Consider the following 23,554-nt stretch of genomic DNA (forward strand, 5'->3'; position numbering starts at 1 on the left):
CATTTCCACGTAATGTTGGAGTCAACAGAAACACAGATTTAAGCATAAATATTCCCTTACCTTCGATGGTCTTCGTTCAGAATGTTCTGGAAGGCTTCATACTTACCCAATACATCGTTTGGTTTCAAGTCTTGCGTCTTTGTATTAGCTACTGCTAATAACATCAGCTGAAATGCACCCAAAACGTCCTCTGGTCCGGATAAGTTGCGCATCAAAACTTCAAAATTACACATTATATGTCGACTAAACAGGTCAAACTAAGTGCAGAAGCAAGCTTTATGATGTTTTAGACATGCAAAACAAACTTCAATTCAATCGGCCATCGTCTGCCCTTCTCTTGAGTGCTGGAAACAAAGGAATGGCTGGGACCAATTCGCGCCCATACGCACAGCCTATTCTCTCGTGGCACGCACTAATTTCACTCCCATAGGGTCAATTCTCGCGGAATTGAACGATTCAAAGCTCTACTGAAAGAGGACATCTAGCGGAAGAGATAGAAAGTGTCCCCAGAATCATAGCTGGTTGGGAAGGGTGGGGGCCATGACGTCAAAGTTGCTCCAACTTTCATGGCCACAAAAACTAGTTTGGAAGAATGCCTGCCCTGTGAGTTCTGCTATACTTACAGACATAATTCCAACGGTTTTAGAATCTTTAGAGTGTTTTCTATCCAATAATAATTTGTATTTGCATATTTTAGCAATTTTTGACAGATTTTTTTTCCAGTTTACTAGGGGTGCCCAATCTCTCCAAAGGGGGCGTATGTCTGCCATATCCTTAACAGGTTTTAATCCCTGTGGATTGATGAGGAATTGAAAAATTGTATGGTTGCGAGGGATGAGGCAAAAGGAATTGCAAATAAGTCTGGCTGCACAACCGATTGGCAAACGTATTGCAAATTGAGAAATCTTGTGACTTAATGGAAGCCTCTCCAACATAATCAAACTAGAATCAGGAATTCCCCAAGGCAGCTGTCTAGGCCCATCACCTTTTTCAATCTTTACTAATGATTTGCCACTGGCTTTGAGGAAAGACAGAGTGTCTACGTATGCGGATGACTCAACACTGTACCTGTCAGCCATTACAGTGACAGAAATAACTGCGACACTTAACAAAGAGTTAGTCCTAAATATTTCTAAAACTAAAAGCATGGTATTTGGGACAAATCATTCATAAACCTCAACCAGGGACGGACTGGGAGTAAAAAATTGGCTCTGGACTTAGATCAAGACCGGCCCACCAGAACCGGCCCCCGACCAGCCCCTAATAGAACCACCTAGCGGCATCACAACCATTGATCACTATTGCAGTACTACTTTAAAAAGACTGCAGACCACACACACAAACGCTGCACATTGTTAAAAAACTTCTACAGAACACATACTGAATTTGTCATGATTGAACTACCTCACATCACATGAAGCATAGAGTGACACATAGATGCTATAATATCCACAATACTCACAGAGACAAAACTGTTTATCTGCTGATCAGGGTCACCTGGCTAGCTTTATGTCATGGGAGTATACCTTCTAAAAAACAATGGTTGAACACCTCTCCAAACATGGAACATAACCTGTAAGAGAGCAGCACAAGCCATCATGAGTCATGATTAATCTACATCACCTGAAGGTTAGAGTAAAAAATAGATGCTATAATATCCACAATACTCACTGAAACATAGAATTCTCTAACTGCTGCTCAGGGTCAGCTGGCTGGCTTTACTCTGTCAAAGTAATGGACAGCAATATTACAGACAGGAAAAAGAGACATTAGAAATGTAGGGGTAAAATAATGGTAAGTAAGCAAGTTATAGGAAATATGTCGCAACTACCTTATTGAAGAAGCAATTTTCTCAACTGCTCACTTATCTCTGCAACTCTATCGATCCCCATGTCAGTATCCAGGGCCATTAGGATGTCCTTCTAGGTGGCCAAAGGCATGAAGACCGCTAGGTGTTTTTGTGAGAGAGTGCTCCTGAGTCTGCTCTTGATATACTTTAAGGTAGAGAAACTTCGCTCACAAGCTGCCTGTATAACTGAGAGGGTGAGTAGGAACTTGTATCCAAGGCCAAGGATATGGTATGCATCAGTCAGCATGTTGTACCGTCTCAGCATCTGGTAACAACGCAGTGGGCATTATTTGCAGGATGAGCAGTATTTATTCTTAATTTCCACCTCATCCTCCACTGTACTGGTCATGTATTCCTCCAATCCTGAGCTTTTCAATCTTTTCCACTGTACAGCGAGGCTCCTCAGCTCACACTGCAAATTGTTAACAGTTGCTCGGCTATCAAATCAAAGCAAACATTTGCTGAGCTCTTGAAGGGCTGTCTCTGGAAGACCACTGGATGTTATTTGGGAGAAGTTTCTAGGGTCCAGAAGGGCTAGGTCAGCAAATAGAGTGCCATGAGACAGACATCGCCTGTGGATACTATCTGTGGCTGTATCCATGATTTGGTTGTAGACTTAACTTTATAGGCATTCTGCCTCTGTAAAAGCTTCATCGTGAGCCATCTCTCCAAACATGATTTTCTTCATTCTTGTCCTTTTCTGTTGCAGAGTGGCTTCCACCTCCTCCAGCTCTGTGTCCTCATCCTGTTCTTTGATATTCTTATTTTCAAACTGAACAAATGTGTCTGCAGCATTCTTAATGGTGTTAAAGCCTCTTGACATGCCGTTTGGGGTTTCCTGTGTAGCCACAACCATTCGATGGGCAGACAGGATGTCCCTCCCACTTGTCTGCAGGTATTTGGACTGTGTTCTCAAATATCAAAATAAATATTTGAGCTGTCAGTATCGTCTCATACCTGAGAAGAGCCTCAGAAAATATTTTTGCCTTCACCCGAATAGTTGTCGTCATGTTGGCCTGTCGTTGTATGGCTGATAGTGTGAGGAGTACTTCAACATAGAGACCCTGGTCGGGTTTTTCAAAGGATCCAAGGACCTTCTTCAAAGCACTATGCTTAGCCCATCAGCGTTTTTCTCAGATTGGAGAAACACTCTGTCCTGGCTCTTCTTCTCCCACACATCCATCCTTTGGTAGGATTCATGGAGTAATACAGCAATGTCATTAAGGAGAGCAAACAGTGACCCACTTGCTAAGACATTTTCAGTTGTGACAGACAAAACCAGATTAAGGGCATGTGCATAGCACCGTACATACACTTGATTGGGTGACTTTGAGGATAACAGAGTAGAGAAACCCTTATATTGGCCCTGCATATTGGATGCTCCATCCGTACCATTGCCAATGCACTTGCTCATATCTAATTTTAGACTATCCACAACATCTATCAACAATTGGACAAAGTACCATCCAGTGGATGCCTCACACTTCACAACAGCCACAAGGTTTTATTGTATGACATCGGTCACATATCTCACAATGACAGAACACTGGTCTTGAGAAGTTATGTCCTGAGTTGTGTCGATCTGGACAGAGAACATTCCAGCTTGCTCAATTTCACTTGACATGGTCTCTTGGATAATACACTGAATCATGTGAATGACGTTGTTGACAGTATTTTTTGAGAGCAGTGTGATTAGAGAACCTCTGCCTCTTGCTCCAGACTGATATAGGTTCTTGCTTTTCTCAATGCATTCGGTGAGACGTTCTTTAAAGCAGACGTCATACTTTCCCAGCAGTATTATCATCTCCAAGAAATTACTGTGATCAATACTGGTGTCCTCGAAAGTATACGCAGCCTCAGACTGAATCCCCCTGTATCTGAGCCCCCTCTTGCCAATTACTTTCACTCTGTCTACGACACGTTCCAGCACCTGCCTTCTCCTGCGTACCTGCTCTCTGTGGGCAGACACCTGACTACCACTGAGCAAACTTTGTCTGCTTTGGAGGACCTTAATAAGTATGCCTCAGCACTGCTTCTGTGAGTTTTGCTCTTCTCATGCTCTTCTATCCTTTGGTGAACATGTTTCCAATCCGGCATTCCACTCATAAAAATACTGCTGTCAGTAGGCATCGCAAATGCCATACAAATCTAACAGTATAACACACGGTTTTCTTCATTGTATGACAGGCATTTCCGATTGGTGCCATCTTTGAAACAGAAAACCCTCTGTAACACAGAGTTTTTTTATTCCTGCATAGGGTGGAAACAAAAAAAAACGTTTTTAGGTCATCTGACTTGGGTCTCTTGAAATAATCAAAAGTTAGTCTGGCATCCTGGCCTTCCCTGACTCTCTCTTCCACTGAAACTGGATGGACCAATCGTCAACCTGGAAATTAATTAAAATAATATATAAATTAACTAATAAAGCCCAATTTTGAAAAACTACAAAAACTGAGCTGCAGCCCCACTTTTCATATCAAGTGAATGAATGACAACAGAACACATTTTTCCCCCACAAAATCCCCACAGGACGGCAAAATCTAGGCATTCAGAGCTTTGCTTGGTGTCAAATTTGAGTTTTTCCACTTACTGTACACTCAGTTACTGTACGTCTTTACCTCAATTATTTCTTTCTGGTACATTTACACAGCAGTAGCTGACCAATGGTATTTGCATTTCACTCATAAATTCTGATATAACATGTTGTATTTGTAACACATTTAGGCACATATCTACCACTTCGGGTGCACTATCTTTGGCTTCGCTGTCCTCTCCATCTACTATTTAACCTGCGAACCGGGTTGTGGTATCTTCCTCTTGCCGGTCTAGCACTTCGATGTTAGTCTTGGTGGCACTGGTACTACTACTACCACTACTGAATAAGTTGGTTCGTTTTTTACATTTCCTTGCATTTGAGAGAAGACTTTTTGACTCTTTTGTCTCTTAACTTTTCAGTCCAACCCTTTCGTTTTTTACTCTGCTTTTCCATTTTCTATTGTAGCTAGTTTTTCCTATCTGTCACTGTCAGTGTCAATGTGTGTGAGTGAGACAAAGGGGGCGGGGCAAAGGGTTGCATAGACGTTCATTTGGAATAGACCATCAGGCCTGGGGGAAAGGGGGGTTTGGCCAGTGTTACACAACCTTCTGGCAACTATTTTATTAGTAGTTAAAAATGTACGCCGTCGGCACACCGGCCCTGGTATTCCATTCCTGTGGCAGTCCTCATGAGAGACAGTTTCATAATTTTGCGACTCCACTTGAAGAAACTTTCAACGTTTTTGAAATGTCTGTATTGACTGACATTCATGTCTTAAAGTAATGATGGACTGTCATTTCTCTTTGCTTATTTGAGCTGTTCTTCCCATAATATGTACAAATGGAACTGATTGGCTCTAATCCATTAAGATGGAAAGAAAATCCAGAAATGAACTTTTAAGAAGGCACATCTGTTAATTTAAATGCATTGAGAGAATGCCAGGAGTGTGCAAAGCTGTAATCAAGGCAACATCTGTCTATTTGAAGAATCTCAAATCTCAAGTATATTTAGATTTATTTAACACTTGTATGTGTTATATCATAGTTTTGACGTATTCACTATTATTCTACAATGTAGAAAATAATACAAATAATGAAAAACTCTTGAATGAGTAGGTGTGTCCACACTTTTGACCGGTAATGTATGTGGTAGTGGTGGAGTAGGAGCCTGAGGGCACACAGTCTGTAATGTAATGTTTCTAAAATAGTATAAACTGTCTGACCCCAGGAAGAGTGGCTGCTGCCTTGGCTAATGGGGATCCATAATGAATACATATAACAAAGATTCCATATGTGTCATTTCATAGTTGTGATCGCTTCCATAGTATTATACAATGTAGAAAATAGTAAAAATAAAGAAAAACTCTTGAATGAGTAGGCGTGTCCACACTTTTGCCTGGTACTGTATATATGTACAAAGAATATACATGGGGGATTGAGAATTATGCAGACAGTTACATTGATGGAAAACGCAATCTCTCTGCAATATTAAAGCTGATCTACCCTCTAAAAAAGACATTATGATAATTGTAAAAAAAATACTTCAAAGAACAAACAATGTTCGCACAATACAGACTACGTTTTGCAATTCTTTATTTTACCAAGTGGCTGGATGCTCCTCTTCTCTGTTTCATAAACTAAACTTGAACAATAATAAATGTGCTGGCGGCGAACAGCGGCACTGTTTCCCCTAATGCGAATTTCAGCTTTAATGTTTGTAGCCCTTATTATAATGTACTTAATATATACCTACTATGGTAGTACAACGTTACTTCTCTGCTATGCACAGTTGAAGATAAAAGGAGCATTAACTAGTCATTGGAAAGACAATTTACCCAAAATCTGCAGTTTCAGATTATCTAGTTCCAAATGACTCCACCAAAAAAATATAACTTGCATGTGAGCACATGGTATCTGTTCCACTTACTGTTAGGAATGACCCTCCCTTTTAACTAAACTCCTTTTAAAGGAAAATCATACAGTGATTGTAAAAAACCTCCTGCCTAGCTTACTAGGCTAGTTGTGAACTGGCCTGCTAGAGAACTGACCTGTATGGAGAGATGGAGTACAGTAATGCTGCAGGAGCGCTGCTATTAGTTCATACAGCATGCTTGGAGCGTGGAGGATCAATGAAGGGAGGGAGGGAGGACGTGAAAGTAGGGGAAAGGAAAGATAGCAAGAGAGAAACAGAGAGAAAGGGAAATATGGAAAGGAGAGTGAGAGAAAGGATGATAACTGGGCCTGTCGTTATGTGCAGGGTTATGCACGCTACACCAGCATTTCCATTCAGGGTGGGCTCTCTCTCTCGTTGGTAATGACGACCACGGGGGCATGGATGTTTAAGACTGAGAAGACCGAATTCTGAAAATACACTAAAGACATACATAATTAACAAGAGTATGGATTTGAAGATGGGTACGTTATGCTCATAACATGGCTTAGAGAGAGGAGAGACATGGCTAGAGAGAAAGAGAGATGGACCGAGAGAAAAAGAGAGAGAAAAGTATGTCCTACTTGAAAGGGGAACGGCGGCGCTGGCACTGTAAAGACGGCAGCTGGACTGAGAAAGTAGTGAAAGCCCAAGGTTATGTCTGGTTCTAAATGAATGTGGCTGGGTTGCTGTGGACGACCACATGAAAGGAGAGAGGAGAGACGATGCATTAGTAAGACAACCACAGAGAGGGGTGTGCGTGAGTGCGTGTTAAAGCACCACAGAGGAGTTGTGAGAGAGGCTGAGAGAAATAGAAGATATGGTTTAGAGATTATGGAAGCAGAGAGGAGAGGACTGTATGTCATGAAGGATCTGACCACAAGTGGTACTACTAGCTGCAAAATGTGCCCCTATAGCTTGACATTTTGTGGATTAAAATGTTTCTACATTATAGCATAAGCTCGTCCGAAAGGGAAATACATATGACATCATCCACATCACTTTCATTCTGCAATTTAATAAAAATAATTAAACCACATTAATCAACAGTGTCTGATAAATGTGTCCATTATCAAATTAATGAAAAGCTAGATCAAGTCTGCTTTATAAAAAATGAATTACTGGTCAGTGAGTACCCACATGAAAAAATATTACAGTTTACTATAGAATACTACAGTACTTTCTATAGAATTCTATAGTATACTGTAAAATAGTATACTACACACTGTAGTATCCCTGAATCATGTGTAGTACTTACTATAGAATGTTGTAGTATACTGTAGAATACAAGAGTAAATACTACAGTTTTATCTGAAAAAAACATGTCATCAAAAACGCAACAGTCTGCAGAAACACAAAAAAAAAATTAACTAGAGGAAGAACTACAGTATTTATTTGCATATACCCAGCCCATTCCCCTAAACCATATCACAATTTGTGCTACCCATAAGTGAGAAACCTACATGCCAAGTGTAGACCATATATTGTGTTCCCTACAGACTATAGAAAAGAGCAGAGGCTCTGAACTAGCCATTAGGCCTTACCCACCGGTTATGGAAAATGTTGTCGTTTAGTATTTCTCCTGGGGGAAAGATAATAAAAGATAATAAAACAGAAATTCTACAATATGTACTACAGTATAGTACAGTCTACAAAAACACTACAGTAAATACTACAGTATACTACAGTCTGCAAAAACAGTAAATATAAACTACAATACACAAAAATGGGCAGTGTATAAACTGTTTAAAATGGGCAGTGTATAAACTGAGCAGTATAACAAGAGTCTGAAAGCAGCAGTTGTGATGTGTGTGTAGCATGAATGTATATGAATGTGTATGTCTGTGTGGGTATATGAATGAGTGATTGCTAAGGTGCAGAGAATTAGAGCAGGTGGTCAGTCCAGTTCAAGTGTTCAGCAGTCTGATGGCTTGTAGATAGAAACAGTCTCTGAGCCTGTTGGTACCAGACCTCATGCTCTAGTACCGTTTGCCCGACAGTAAGAGAGAACAGCTCGTTGCTGGGGTGTGTGGGGACCTTGATTATGCTGCGTGCCTTCCTCGGGCACCATTTCGGGTAGAAGTCCTGAATGGGTGGGAGCACGGCCCCAGTGATGCACTGGGTCATCTTCACCACCCGCTGGAGAGCCTTGCGTTCGTCGATGAAGCAATTCTTGTACCAGGCCGTGTGTTCAATTCTTGTACCAGCATGTTCCCTACTCTGGTTCCTGAAGTCAACAATCAACTCCTTTGTTTTGCTGATGTTCATGTCATGACACCATGATGCATGTTCACTTACCTCGTCTCTATAGGATGGCTTGTCGTTGTGGGTTATCAGGCCTACAACCATGGTGTCATGAGCAACTTGATGATGGAGTTGGTGTAGTGCAAAGCCACGCAGTCGTGGGTGAACAGGGAGTACAGCAGAGGACTGAGGACACACCCCTTGTGTCAATTGTGTTGATCACGAACTAGCATGAACAGCATTCTCACATAGATGTTCCTCTTGTCCAGATGTGTTACAGGCATGTGAATAGTGATGGAAATTGAATATTCTGTGGAACTGTTGGAGCGGTAGGCAAACTGGAGAGGGCCTTGATGGGGCCATGACCAGCCTCTTGAAGCATTTCATTTTTTTTTTCACCTTTATTTAACCAGGTAGGCAAGTTGAGAACAAGTTCTCATTTACAATTGCGACATAGCCAAGATAAAGCAAAGCACAAACAACAACACAGAGTTACACATGGAGTAAAACAAACATACAGTCAATAATACAGTAGAAACAAGTCTATATACGATGTGAGCAAATGAGGTGAGGGAGGTAAAGGCAAAAAAAGGCCATGGTGGCAAAGTAAATACAATATAGCAAGTAAAACACTGGAATGGTAGATTTGCAGTGGAGGAATGTGCAAAGTAGAAATAAAAATAATGGGGTGCAAAGGAACAAAATAAATAAATAAATAAAACAAAATAAAATAAATACAGTAGGGAAAAGGGTAGTTGTTTGGGCTACATTATAGGTGCAGTAATCTGTGAGCTGCTCTGACAGCTGGTGCTTAAAGCTAGTGAGAGAGATAAGTGTTTCCAGTTTCAGAGATTGTTGTAGTTCGTTCCAGTCATTGGCAGCAGAGAACTGGAAGGAGAGACGGCCAAAGAAAGAATTGGTTTTGGGGGTGACCAGAGAGATATACCTGCTGGAGCGCATGCTACAGGTGGGTGATGCTATGGTGACCAGCGAGCTGAGATAAGGGGGGACTTTACCTAGCAGGGTCTTGTAGATGACATGGAGCCAGTGGGTTTGGTGACGAGTATGAAGCGAGGGCCAGCCAACGAGAGCATACAGGTCGCAATGGTGGGTAGAATATGGGGCTTTTGTGGCAAAACGGATGGCACTGTGATAGACTGCATCCAATTTGTTGAGTAGGGTATTGGAGGCTATTTTATAAATGACATCGCCGAAGTCGAGGATTGGTAGGATGGTCAGTTTTACAAGGGTATGTTTGGCAGCATGAGTGAAGGATGCTTTGTTGCGAAATAGGAAGCCAACTCAAGATTTAACTTTGGATTGGAGATGTATGATGTGGGTCTGGAAGGAGAGTTTACAGTGTAACCAGACACCTAGGTATTTGTAGTTGCCCACGTATTCTAAGTCAGAGCCGTCCAGAGTAGTGATGTTGGACAGGCAGCGATCGGTTGAAAAGCATGCATTTAGTTTTACTTGTATTTAAGAGCAATTGGAGGCCACGGAAGGAGAGTTGTATGGCATTGAAGCTTGCCTGGAGGGTTGTTAACACAGTGTCCAAAGAAGGGCCAGAAGTATACAGAATGGTGTCGTCTGCGTTCATGATGACCAAGGTGAGTGCGACGGGTGATAGTAATTTGGGCATGCCATTTTGTCGTTCTTGGGCACTGGGACGGTGATGGCCTCCCTAAAGCAGATGGGTACTGCAGCCTGGGACAGGTTGAACATCTTCGAGAAGACGCCACCAGCTGGTTAGCACACACTTTGAGGATGTGGCCCAGGATGCTATCTGGGCTATCTGCTTTGTGAATATTGACGCTTTTGCGAGTTTTCCTCACGTCAGCTTCAGATTAGTTAAGATGGTGCTATACTGAATGACAGCCGTTTTGCAAGCTCCTAACCAACTTTGCTATTTTGTGATTATTTAGCCGTTTATTTTTACTATATTTTCAAGAAATGTATCTGTTATTATTTCTTACAACCAACAAGTACTTTTGAACATCAGATCGACAGTTACTTACCCAAATTCCAGCTTCAACTTTGACTCATCTGCCCTGGGCTCTCTCTGTAATTCCGACCCATTCCCTCTTGGGCTACTCAAGAGGAAACACCAGCGTTACAGAGGCAAGGGTGGATCCTTGTGAATTAAGGTGAAGGGAAAAGCGGCCACCTCTTCACTCCATTCAACTGGCCAATGTACAGTCACTTGATAATAAAATGGATGACCTCCGATCTCGGATTTGCTTCTTGAAACTGGAGAATTCTTTGCTTTTCTGAAACATGACTTACGGACAAGATACCTACCATGGTTATCCAAATAGATTGATTCTCCAATCACTGGGCAGACAGAAATCGGGAGGGGGGGGGGGGGGGGGGGGGTTGCCTCTACATCAACACCAACTGGTGTGCTAACTCCAGTGGGGTAGAAGTGTCGACCCACTGTTCAACCGTCTTGGAATACCTGATGGTCAATGTCGACCCTTCTACCACCCGAGGGATTTTTCTGAAGTTATTTTGACTGTTCCACCTACTTGTAGTTTCCACCTCAGGACAAGAAAAATAACAAGCTTGAACGTAACGAACTGTACAAGACTATAAACAAGCAAGAAAACCTACATCCAAAGGTTGCTTTTCTGGTTGCTGGCAATTTCAAATCCGTATCACTAAAACATGATGCACAACTGCCATCAACACGTCTCCAACGCCACTAGTGGCGTTACAGTCCTAGATCACTGTTATTCTACCTACAAGCAAGCCACAACAAAAATTCTGCAAAATAGATCATGACTCCGTACTCCTGCTTCCTGTTTACAAGCAGAAACTGAAACAGAAAGTACCTTTGACTCGCGCCGTTGAGAAATGGTCACCAGAATCAGAGATTATGTTACAAGACTGCTTTGCTTGCACTGATTGAATTGTCGACTCCGCCGATAACATAGACGAGCTAACCACCTCGGTTACCGGCTTCATTAGAAATTGCATCGGTGCCGTTGTCCCCACGGTGAGGGATCGCTGCTTCCCCATTCAAAAGCGCTGGATTAACACCAAGGTTGGTGCAAAACTAAAGAACAAAAATAGGTACAAGAAGTTCCGCTATGACCTCTGCAGAGTCATTAGACATGCAAAAGGACAACATGTGATCTCTTCGTGATTTCTGTGATTTTCTGAACTCACACACACACACACTGTCAATGGAGAGTGACACAGTATGAGGCTTAAAGATACACAGAGCCTGAAATAGTTAACTGCGTTCAAACTATCAAAGAACCGTCAGACCGAAGACCTCTGAATCTTTATATACATGTTCTAGAGCTTAAGTTGATAGTGCACGGTGAGGTATGTGGCTCTATAAGGTTCTCAGGCCGAGAAACAGCCTCATCCTTTTGCAGTGACTTCAATTCATTATGAACATCGCGAAAATTACGACATTTAGAAATGTCACATAGAGATGGCCCCTAAAGTTTCTGTCCGATAGCTCTTTCAGGGACCCCGTAGCAACGCCCGGGGAAAAAAGTGATTTTCCAGCATTAATTAAGGTCGCTGCTCGGTCTCCGAATTACCTATTGAGCTGAAACTCGGGATTGCCTCAGCTAGCCCTACACATAATGTCAGAACTGGACCTGCAGCTACAACGTAACTACGTGTTTTAAGTTTTTATTATGGTTTAAACAGAAGGCGCTGTGAATTTTGGGCCTGCTCTGAAATATGTGATAGTTGGTAGCATTTGATAGAAACTCTGAAGTTTCTAAATCTGTTAAGATAATAGCTGTGAGTATAACATAACTGATATACAAAAACCCAAGGAAAATCCATCTGGAAAATTCGTTTTTGAGGTCACAGTCCATGTCAAAGCTAGCCTATGGGAAAAAACAAATAGATAGGTTGCAGTTCCTATGGCTTCCACTACATGTCAACAGTCTTTAGAAAGGGTTTCAGGCTTGTTTTTTTTAAATGAACAAGTAGTTGTAGTTTTTCCAAGGTGTCCCTCAATAGAAAAGTAGTCTTGGTGAGCACGTGTAGTCTTGTTGCGCGCTCTCCGTGATTTATCTTCCCTATTGAACATACTATTCTCTCTGTCTTAAATTGTATCGTTTATTTAGATATTAAAGTACCTGAGGATTAATTAGAAACATCGTTTGACTTGTTTGGATACTTTTGTATGCACGTTGAACGAGTGGATTACTGAAATCAATGAAGCCAACTAAACCATTCATTGTGTAGTTGGGACTCTTGGGATTGAAAAAAAGAGGAAGATCTTCAAAGGTTAATGATTTATTTTATTGCTACTTGTGATTTTGTGACGCCTGTGCTGGTTTGATGAAGTATTTTGATGTGGGGCGCTGTCCTCAGATAATCGCGTGGTATGCTTACGCCGTAAAGCCTTTTTGAAATCGGACAACGCAGTTGGATTAACAAGATGTTAAGATTTTGAACGATGTAAGACACTTGCATTTTCATGAATGTTTAATGTTACAAATTGCTCTGCAATTTCACCGGATGTCGTTGTAGTGGCACGCTAGCGGGACACCGATCCCAAAGAGGTTGTCAAATTCGTGATGGTAAATGCCCATTGTAAGACAAGGGCAAATGGACAGCTGTGCACCTGGTAATCTGAACAGGTTACCAGGATCTGGTAATGCATAGATCAACCCTGAAAGAGATGGGTGGGGATAAGGCTTAAGAGGGTGTGAACAATGCTGAATGGGTGTAGACATAGAAGGGCTCTCCAATAGTAGTACCAAAACATTGAAAGAGTTTTCTTAAAAATGAGTTTACAAGTTGATTAACTTTCAAAGCAGAATTTCTTCCCATTGTTTCCTCAAATGCAGTGTGTGATATATCATTTTGTAGTCTCTACTTTTATCTAATGTATAAAACAGAAATTCAAATGTTGCTACATAAGAGGCTCAGACGCACTCCGCAATTGTTACAGTCCATTACGTATTACGAAGGAAAACCCAACTTTGATCTGCCCAACAATGCCTCTCTACCAGACAAACTCAATGCATTTTATGCACATTTTGAAAACAACAACAACAGCATCATCATCAACATCATCATCATCGTCATCATCATCATGCCGGGTGTGAGGGCCGTCAACGACCCAGAGGATTGGATGATGTCGCTCTCCGAGGGCAACTTGACAAAGGTCTTTAATCAGACTGCGGGCCCTGACGGTATTCCAAGGAAGAACTGCTGGCAGACACAGTCCCAGTCTGTAATTTTAAAATGTTTAACGTTTTAAAATGACCACAATTATTCTTGTCCAAAAGAAATCTAAGGGTTCATGCCGCAATGACTACTGCCCTGTAGAACTCACTTCTGTTATCATGAAGAGCTTTGAGAGGCTGGTTATGGCACACATTAACTCCACCTTTCCTGTCACGACTCCGACCGAAGGTGGCTCCCCTTCCCGTTCGGGTGGCGCTCGGCGGTCGTCGTCGCCGGCCTACTAGCTGCCACTGATTATTTCCTCCCCCTCCCTTATGTGTTCATTGAGTGCACCTGTTTTGAATTCTGTATAATTAGTGAGGCTTTATTTAGTCAGCCGGCCCGCCTGGTTCCTTGTGCGGGATTAATTATTGTGACCTTCTGTGTTGTGTATACTTGTGTGCACGTCTGTGAGTTACGTGCTTTCCCATTTCGTGGGTCTTTTCTGGACCGTTTAAGTCCCCCTGTTTGGGGCGTTTGTTTTGTTTACGCCCTGTGTTTTCGTGGGGTTGGCTTATGTTCACCGTTGTGGTGCATTAAAATAGCACTCCCCTGAACTCTCTGCTTCCTGCGCCTGACTTCTCACCCACTACACTCAGAACGTTACAGAATCCCGCACCCTGAGGAATGGAGTCAGCAGGAGCAACAGCCAGTCCCCTCCCATCGATGGAGGAAAGGGTTCTACATCATACCACCGTTCTCCATCGGATCGGAACGGCTATGGATCAAGTGATGGAGAGAATGGACCGATGGGAGAGAAGTGGTCTCCTCTCTCCACCTTCGGCTCCCCCCCCTCAGGACTCCCCATCTCCCGACTCCAGCACCCTCCGTCTTACGCTCCCGAGGGTCTATGATGGAGCGGCGGCGGGGTGCCAGGGGTTCTTACTCCAGCTGGAACTGTACCTAGCCACCGTCAGACCCACTCCCTCGGGAGCGGAGAGGGTGAGTGTCCTCATCTCCTGTCTCACGGGTCGTGCTCTGGAGTGGGCGAACGCAGTCTGGAATGGCCCAGACTCAGCGAAGGAGCACTACCCAGAGTTTTCCCGCCGCTTCCGCGCAGTGTTTGACCACCCTCCAGATGGCCGAGCAGCGGGAGAGCGACTATTCCATCTCCGGCAGGAGAAGAGGAGCGCCCAGGATTACGCGTTGGAGTTCCGGACCTTGGCAGCAGGATCTGGGTGGAACGACAGGGCTCTTATCGACCATTACCGGTGTAGTCTCCGGGAGGACGTCCGCAGGGAGCTAGCGTGTCGGGACACCGCTCTTTCCCTGGATGAGCTAATTGACATGTCCATCCGACTGGACAATCTGCTGGCTGCCCGCGGGCGTTCGGAGAGGGTCCTGTGTGTTCCACCACCCAGCACCGTCACTCCTGTTCCGATGGAGTTGGGAGGGACTGTGCCGAGGGGTACCGGAGGAGGAGGCTCCCTCTGCACCAGCTGTGGTCGGAGAGGACACACGGCCGATCGGTGCTGGGGGGGTCCGTCTGGGAGTCGAGATGGCAGGCGGAACATTTCTCGATCACCCCAGGTGAGTCAGCACCAAACTCACCCAGAACCCCCTGTTGGTCACATGTTTGTCTTGATTTTTTTCCTTAAATTTTTCCCCTCTTCCCAGCATAGGGCGCTAGTCGATTCAGGCGCAGCTGGGAACTTTATGGATCGCGGACTCGCTATTAAATTAGGTGTTCCGCTTGTGCCGATAGATTCTCCCTTTCCCGTGCACTCCCTAGATAGCCGGCCATTAGGGTCAGGGGTGGTCAGGGAGACCACGGTTCCACTGGACATGGTAACGCAGGGGAATCATAGGGAGCGTATCAGTCTCTACATTATTGATGCGCCTGCGTTTCCAGTGGTGCTAGGGATTCCCTGGCTGGCCCGGCACAATCCTAAAATTTCGTGGAGACAGGGGGTTCTCCAGGGGTGGTCAGAGGAGTGTTCTGGAAGGTGTCTGGGAGTTTCCATCGGTGCCACGTCGGTGGAGAGTCCAGACCAGGGTCCCACGGTGTGCATTCCCCCCGAGTATGCCGATTTGGCAATCGCTTTCAGTAAAAAGAAGGCGACTAAATTACCACCACATCGACCGGGAAGGGATTGTGCGATAGATCTCCAGGTAGACGCTGCGCTTCCCAAGAGTCACGTGTACCCATTATCCCAGGAGGAGACGTTGGCTATGGAGACATATATCACGGAGTCTCTGGGACAGGGGTACATTCGGTCCTCCATCTCACCCGTCTCCTCGAGTTTCTTTTTTGTGAGGAAAAAGGAGGGAGGTTTGCGTCCGTGTATTGATTATAGAGGTCTAAATGCCATCACGGTGGGATTCAGCTACCCACTACCTCTCATTGCTACGGCAGTGGAATCATTTCAGGGAGCGCAGTTCTTCACAAAATTGGATCTCAGGAGCGCGTATAGCCTGGTGCGTATTCGGAAGGGAGACGAGTGGAAAACCGCATTTAGTACCACATCGGGCCACTATGAGTACTGCGTCATGCCGTATGGGTTAAAGAATGCTCCAGCCGTTTTTCAATCCTTTGTAGACGATATTCTCAGGGACCTGCACAGGAAGGGAGTAGTTGTTTATATCGATGATATTCTGATCTACTCAGCCACTCACGCCGCGCATGTGTCTCTGGTACGCAGGGTGCTTGGTAGACTGCTGGAGCATGACCTATACGTCAAGGCTGAGAAGTGTGTGTTCTCCAAACGAGCCGTCTCCTTTCTGGGTTATCGCATTTCCACCTCGGGGGTGGAGATGGAGGGTGACCGCAGTAAGGCCGTGCGTAATTGGCCGACTCCGACCACGGTAAAAGAGGTGCAGCGGTTTTTGGGTTTTGCCAACTACTACCGGAGGTTTATCCGGGGTTTTGGCCAGGTAGCGGCTCCAATTACCTCACTGCTGAAGGGGGGTCCGGTGCGGTTGCGGTGGTCAGCAGAGGCGGACGGAGCTTTCAACAAGTTGAAGGCGCTGTTCACGGATGCACCCGTGTTGGCCCATCCGGACCCCTCTCTAGCATTCATAGTGGAGGTGGATGCGTCCGAGGCTGGGGTGGGTGCCGTGCTATCACAGCGCTCGGGTACGCCACCAAAACTCCGCCCCTGCGCTTTCTTCTCGAGGAAGCTCAGCCCAGCGGAGCGTAACTATGATGTGGGTGACCGGGAGTTGTTAGCGGTGGTCAGGGCTCTGAAGGTGTGGAGACACTGGCTTGAGGGGGCTAAGCACCCCTTTCTCATCTGGACCGACCACCAAAATCTGGAGTATATTCGGGCAGCTAGGAGACTGAACCCGCGTCAGGCAAGGTGGGCCATATTTTTTACCCGATTCCGGTTCACTTTATCGTATAGACCGGGCTCCCAGAACGTGAAAGCGGATGCACTGTCCCGCCTTTACGACACAGAGGATAGGTCCACCGAACCTACTCCCATCCTTCCCGCCTCAAAGCTGATAGCACCGGTGGTATGGGAGGTGGACTCGGACATCGAGCGGGCGTTACGGGCTGAACCCGCGCCTCCTCAGTGTCCGGCGGGGCAGAAGTACGTGCCGCTTGGTGTTCGGGACCAACTGATTCGGTGGGCTCACGTCCTACCCTCCTCGGGTCACCCTGGGGTGAGGAGGACAATAGGAAGCCTTCGGGGGAGGTATTGGTGGCCTACCTTGGCTAGGGACGTTAAGGTTTATGTCTCCTCCTGTTCAGTAGGCGCCCAGAGTAAGGCTCCTAGGCACCTTCCTAGAGGGAAGTTACAACCCCTCCCCGTTCCACAACGGCCATGGTCACATCTATCCGTAGACTTCCTGACCGATCTTCCCCCGTCTCAGGGGAACACCACGGTTCTGGTGATTGTGGATCGGTTCTCTAAGTCCTGCCGTCTCCTCCCGTTGCCCGGTATCCCTACAGCCCTACAGACTGCGGAGGCATTATTCACCCACGTCTTCCGGCACTACGGGGTGCCGGAGGACATCGTTTCTGATCGGGGCCCCCAGTTCACGTCCCGAGTATGGAGGGCGTTCATGGAGCGTCTGGGGGTCTCGGTCAGCCTGACCTCCGGTTATCACCCCGAAAGTAATGGGCAGGTGGAGAGAGTAAACCAGGAGGTGGGTAGGTTTCTGCGGTCGTACTGCCAGGACCGGCCAGGGGAGTGGGCGAGGTACATCCCCTGGGCCGAAATGGCCCAGAACTCACTACGCCACTCCTCTACTAATGTGTCCCCTTTTCAGTGTGTGTTGGGGTACCAGCCGGTCCTGGCACCGTGGCATCCGAGCCAGACCGAGGCTCCTGCGGTGGAGGAATGGGTGCAGCGCTCCAAAGAGACCTGGAGGGCCGTCCGGGAATCCCTTCAACAAGCTAGTGGACGGCAGAAAAGGAGTGCTGACCGCCACCGCAGTGAGGCCCACGTGTTTGTACCGGGGGACAGGGTCTGGCTCTCGACCCGAAACCTGCCCCTCCGCTTGCCCTGCCGGAAGCTTGGGCCGCAGTGTGTAGGGCCTTTCAAAGTCCTGAGGAGAATAAACGAGGTGTGTTATCGATTACAACTCCCTTCCTATTATCGTATTAACCCCTCGTTTCATGTGTCTCTCCTCAGGCCGGTGGTAGCTGGTCCCCTACAGGACGGTGAGGTGCCGGAGGTCCCTCCTCCCCCTCTGGACATCGAGGGGTCCCCGGCGTATACGATACGGGCCATTCTGGACTCGAGACGCCGGGTGAGGGGCCTGCAGTACCTCGTGGACTGGGAGGGGTACGGTCCGGAGGAGAGGTGCTGGGTACCGGTGGGGGACATTTTGGATCCGTCAATGTTGAGGGATTTCCATCGCCTCCATCCGGAGTGCCCTGCGCCTCGTCCTCCGGGTCGACCTCGAGGCCGGTGTCGGCGCGCTGCGGGAGCCGCGCGTCAAGGGGGGGGTACTGTCACGACTCCGACCGAAGGTGGCTCCCCTTCCCGTTCGGGTGGCGCTCGGCGGTCGTCGTCGCCGGCCTACTAGCTGCCACTGATTATTTCCTCCCCCTCCCTTATGTGTTCATTGAGTGCACCTGTTTTGAATTCTGTATAATTAGTGAGGCTTTATTTAGTCAGCCGGCCCGCCTGGTTCCTTGTGCGGGATTAATTATTGTGACCTTCTGTGTTGTGTATACTTGTGTGCACGTCTGTGAGTTACGTGCTTTCCCATTTCGTGGGTCTTTTCTGGACCGTTTAAGTCCCCCTGTTTGGGGCGTTTGTTTTGTTTACGCCCTGTGTTTTCGTGGGGTTGGCTTATGTTCACCGTTGTGGTGCATTAAAATAGCACTCCCCTGAACTCTCTGCTTCCTGCGCCTGACTTCTCACCCACTACACTCAGAACGTTACATTTCCAGCCACCCTAGACCCACTCCAATTTGTATACTGCCCAAACAGAGCCATAGATGAAGCAATCTCAATTGCTCTCCACACTGCCCTCACACCTAGATAAGAGGAATAGCTATGTGAGAATACTGTTCATTGACTCCAGCTCAGCATTCAACACAATTGTCCCTTCCAAGCTCTTCACCAAGTTTAGGACTCTGGGTCTGAACACCTCCCTCTTCAACTGGATCCTGGACTTCCTGACAGGCCAACCCCAGGTTGAGTGTATGAACTCTCAACACAGGGGCACCACAGGGGTTTGTGCTTAGTCCCCTCCTGTACTCCCTATTCACCCACGACTGCATGGCCAAACACGACTCCAACTCCATCATAAAGTTTTCTGACGGCACGACGGTGGTATACTGTACCTGATCACCAGCGACAATGAGTCAATCTATAGGAAGTGACCTGGCAGTGTGGTACCAGAGCAACAACCAGTCGTTCAACATCAGTGAGGGGGCGGGCACACCTCCATACACATCAACGGGGCTACAGTGGACCAGGTCGAGAGCTTCAAGTTCCTCTGTGTGCAAATCAATAAGGATTTAAAATGGTCCAAACACACTCGCACAGTTGTGAAGAAAGCACGACAGTGGCTTTCTCCCCTCAGGAGATTGGACAAGTTTGGCATGGGCCCTCAAACCCTCGAAAAGTTCTACAGCTGTAACATTGAGAGCATCTTGAGTGACAGCATCACTGCCAGGTATGACAATATCCCCGCCCTCAATCGCATGGCACTACAGAAGGTAGTGCGGACAGCCCTGTATATCTCTGGGGCAGAGCTCCCTGCCATATCTATCACAGGCGGTGTGGAAAAGACTCCAACCACCCAAGGCAGTCTATTCTCTCTGCTTCCCCACAGCAAGCGATACCGGTATATCAAATCTCTAGCCACTTTAATAATTAAAAATTGGATGTAATAAATGTATCACTAGCCACTTTAAACAATGTCACTTTATATAATGTTTACATACCCTACATTACTCATCTCATATGTATATACTGTACTCTATACCATCTACTGCATCTTGCCTATGCCGTTCGGCCATCGCTCATCCATATATTTTTGTTTACATATTCTTATTCATTCCTTTACACTTGTGTGTATAAGGTAGTTGTTGTGAAATTATTAGATTACTTGATAGATATTACTGCATGGTCGGAACTAGAAGCACAATAATTTCTCTACACTCACGTTAACATCTGCTAACCATGTGTATGTGACAAATAAAATTTGATTTGATTTGATAAAGTCTGACACCCAACAGGCTGTTGAACAGCTTCTATCACCAAGCAATATGACTGATAAATAGCTAACAAAATAGCTATGTGAACTATCTGAGTTAACCTTATATCTTCATTGACCTTTTAGTTTTAGTTTGCTTCTACGCACACTCACAGGGCCCTACACATATACACACTCACAGGGCCCTACACACATACACACTCACAGGGCCCTACACATATACACACTCACAGGGCCCTACACACATACACACTCACAGGGCCCTACACACATACACACTCACAGGGCCCTACACACATACACACTCACAGGGCCCTACACACATACACACTCACAGGGCCCTACACACATACACACTCACAGGGCCCTACACACATACACACTCACAGGGCCCTACACACATACACACTCACAGGGCCCTACACACATACACACTCACAGGGCCCTACACACATACACACTCACAGGGCCCTACACACATACACACTCACAGGGCCCTACACACATACACACTCACAGGGCCCTACACACATACACACTCACAGGCCCTACATACATACACACTCACAGGGCCCTACACATATACACACTCACAGGGCCCTACACACATACACACTCACAGGGCCCTTCACACATACACACTCACAGGGCCCTACACACATACACACTCACAGGGCCCTACACACATACACACTCACAGGGCCCTACACACATACACACTCACAGGGCCCTACACACATATACACTCACAGGGCCCTACACACATACACACTCACAGGGCCCTACATACATACACACTCACAGGGCCCTACACACATACACACTAACACACACACTCACAGGGCCCTACACACATACACACTCACAGGGCCCTACACACATACACACTCACACACACACTCACAGGGCCCTACACACATACACACTCACAGGGCCCTACACACATACACAGTCACACACACACTCACAGGGCCCTACACACACACACACTCACAGGGCCCTACACACATACACACTCACACACACACACTCACAGGGTCTTACACACTCACAGGGCCTTACACACTCACAGGGCCTTACACAATCACAGGACCTTACACTCACTCCATCATCTGCTCATTCACACATAACATGTACATACATTTATACTGACTACACACTATTATTGTTTGTGGATATTGGCCTAATTCAGCCCTGCATGCATTGTTTGTAGTTTTCCTCTCGACATGTAGGAGAATCTTACAGAACTCTGCATGCAGGGTTTCAATTGCGTGTTTGTCCCATTGGGTGAAATCTTGTTTTGCTAGTGGGCCCCATACCTCGTTGCCATAAAGTGCAATTGGTTTAATGACACATTTAATTTGTTTTAGCCAAAATTTAATACGTATTTCTATTTGACTTAGTTTTTTAATAGCGTAGAATACCCTGCCTGCATTCTCTCCCAGTTCATCCGCTGCCTCATTAAGGTGTCGAGTTTGTTTAACCTAAGTAATTGTAATGTGTGCTGTACTCTATATATTTTGTACCAATGGACCACTTTGATCTAATTCCTTAAGATCTGAATACTGTCTACTGTCTGGAAAATCATTAATTTTGTCTTTTTGAGGTTTACTGCCAGGGCCCAGGTCTGACAGTACTGCTCTAGCGGGTCCAGGCTAAGCTGTAGGCCATGTTCTGTGGGTAACAGCAGGCACAGGTCATCCATGAAGAGCAGGCATTTAACTTCTGAATTGTGGAGACTAACACCAGGGGCTGAGGATTGTTCTAGAATAGTGGCCAATTCGTTGATGTAAATATTGAAGTGTACAGGGCTTAGATTGCAACCCTGGCGAAGGCCCCACCCCTGGTTAAAGAATTCTGTTATTTTCTTTCCAAGTTTGATGCTGCACGTATTGCCAGTGGACATTGATTTAATTATGTAATATGTTTTACCCCCTACTGCACCTTCAATAACTTTGTAGAACAGTCTTGTATGCCAAATAGAATCAAATGCTTTTTGGAAGTCGGTAAAGCATGCATAAATGTTGGTATTATTTTGGTGGACAGGTGTGTAGGGTGTAAATATGATCTGTCATGCAATGTTTTTGTTTATATCCCGTTTGGCTTGTGCTTATTAAGGAAGTTTAGATCTCTTACATTTATAATACTACAGAAAACCTTCCCAATACACCATAATGACACAGCAAAAACACGTTAATAGAAATGTTTGCAAATGTATAAAAAAATGATATATCACATTTACATAAGGATTCAGAACCTTTACTTAGTACGTTGTTGGCACACCTGCATTTTGGGGAGTTTCTCACATTCTTCTCTGCAGATCCTCTTAAACCAGGTTGGATGGGGAGCATCACTGCATAGCTATTTTCAGGTCTCTCCAGAGATGTTCTAATGGGTTCAAGTCTGGGCCCAGCTGGGCCACTCAAGGGCATTTAGAGACGTGTTCTGAAGCCACTCTTGGCTGTGTGCTTAGGGTCGTGTTTCAGTCTGAGGTCCTGAGCACTTTGGAGCAGGTTTTCATCAAGGATCTCTCTGTACTTTGCTTCATTTATCTTTCCCTCGATCCTGACTAGTCTCCCAGTCCCTGCCGCTGAAAAACATCCCCACAGCATGATGCTGTCACCACTACACTTCACCGTAGGGACGGTGCCAGGTTTCCGGCAGACGTGACGCTTGGCATTCAGGCCAATTTTGGTATCATCAGACCAGAGAATCTTGTTTTTCATGGTCTGAGAGTCCTTTAGGCGCCTCTCTATGATAATGGCCTATTGATGGAGTGCTGCAGAAATGGTTGTCCTTCTGAAAGGTTCTCCCATCTCCACAGAGGATCTCTGGAGTTCTGTCTGAGGGACCATCGGGTTCTTGGTCACCTCCCTGACCAAGGCCCTTCTCCCCCGATTGCACAGTTTGGCCGGGCAGCCAGCTCCAGGATGAGTCTTGGTGGTTCCAAACTTCCTCCATTTAAGAATGATGGAGGCCACTGTGTTCTTGGGGACCTTCAATGCTGCAGAAAGGTTTTGGTACCCTTCCCTTAGTCTGTGCACTGACACAATCCTGCTCTAAGGACCATTCCTTCGACCCCATGGCTTAGTTTTTGCTCTGTCAACCGTGGGACCTTATATAGACAGGTGTGTGCCTGTCATCCATTTTAGAAAAAGGCTGTAATG

Source organism: Oncorhynchus mykiss, chromosome 16, assembly GCF_013265735.2.
Source record: "Oncorhynchus mykiss isolate Arlee chromosome 16, USDA_OmykA_1.1, whole genome shotgun sequence".
NCBI classification, from domain to species: Eukaryota; Metazoa; Chordata; class Actinopteri; order Salmoniformes; family Salmonidae; genus Oncorhynchus; species Oncorhynchus mykiss.